Genomic DNA, 1,446 nt, shown 5'->3' on the forward strand with positions numbered 1-1,446 from the left:
TTCCAGGAAAAAATTACACTAAAGAAAATATAAAAAAAATTCGCTGCCATTGTCCATTCTAACTTATAGTGGCTCTGTAGGATAAGGTAGAAACTGCCCCTGTAAATGTATGAGATTGTAACTTCTTATGGGACATACAGGTAGGTGATATATTAAATATTAGTTACCTTCTAGGATATTATTCTTTGTAGAAGGCTTTGATGTTGATTTCCTTCACTTCTTAAATGAGCTTACATTAAAAATGCTGATGGACATTTCATTTAAAAAATACTGATGGACTATTGTTATAATGCAAGAGCTTTCTCAGTGTCATTTAACATAGTAAAAATATTGAAAGACTGTACAGGCTACAATTGTAATTCATACTTAGTGGATGTCCTTTCAGCTCTCCTTGAGCTTCTGTCAAGCAACAAATGACCAGAACATACACTTGGGTTTTGTGTGTCATGTAAATAACAGCAAAATCTCCTCAAGTATATGTTTTATTGTTTTTCCCCTTTATAGAATGCAACACTTGTGAACACAAAATATGAACTCTCTCTCTCTCTTATAATTAGATTGTGTTTTATATTGCTACAATTATTAATTGTTGTTCCATATAAAATAAATGTAGCCTTTTATTTCCCCTATTTTCATTCTACTCAGAGTTAAAGCTGATATAAAATGATTAAAATGATTACAGTAAACTGTATAGGAAGAATTTATGTCTGGAAAATGCACCTCCTTTTTTTCTTTTCTTTGTTTTTAATCAGGGGAAAGTGTGAATGCAGTCCTCCACTACCACAAATCATGCAGTTGAGTTTCCCACATTTGGGGAAATGCAGGGGTCAGCACATCCAGAGTGCAATGGATAAGCCTCTTCCTGGGAAAACCACCTTCGTGATCATGGTATCCCCCCTGCCAGGTAAGTATTCCTTACCCTGATGTGTTGTTCTAAATAATTTCCCTTTTTAGTTTCAAAATACCTTTCAAAATGCCCTTTCAGTGTCAATTCCATTTTTGTAATATAGATGTGCATGTTTAATACTATCTTCTCTCCCTGATAAAATACAGAGTGCTAAAAAATCCATATTTGAGAATACAGTCTTAGTTTGCATTACAAGTATATTCCTATACAAAAAAAATCTTGTTTAAGGGATGTATGTAGGAAGTTCATAAAGGAGAAATCATCAGTGGATGTAGAGTACAGGGCAGACACTAAGAGGATTTTTTTAAGCACACCAGCTAACCCACTTTTATCGATTCCATTCTATATCATGGTGACTCCTTATTACAGTAGGATTCTGATTCATTGGGCTTTCAATGGCTGGTTTTTTAGAAGAATATATCAAGACCTTTCTTCAGAATTGCCTGTTGGTAAACTCAAATGACCAAGCTTTCAATTACAACTTTATACTGTTAATAATGTGTACCACCTATGGACTATCCCTCTCATTTACTGAAAAA

General features: G+C 33.8%; 1 non-coding gene across 1 annotated transcript; it reads right to left on the reverse strand.

Annotated features, from left to right (window-relative positions):
- Window positions 1-749: 749 nt before the first annotated feature.
- Window positions 750-912, reverse strand: LOC115868606. Its single transcript, XR_004045695.1, has one exon. It is a non-coding gene; the product is annotated as a U1 spliceosomal RNA (small nuclear RNA).
- Between the last annotated feature and the right edge of the window lie 534 nt (window positions 913-1,446).

The sequence above is a fragment of the Echinops telfairi genome, unplaced genomic scaffold (assembly GCF_000313985.2).
Source record: "Echinops telfairi isolate 266 unplaced genomic scaffold, ASM31398v2 ScPeMD7_14;HRSCAF=57, whole genome shotgun sequence".
NCBI lineage: Eukaryota > Metazoa > Chordata > Mammalia > Afrosoricida > Tenrecidae > Echinops > Echinops telfairi.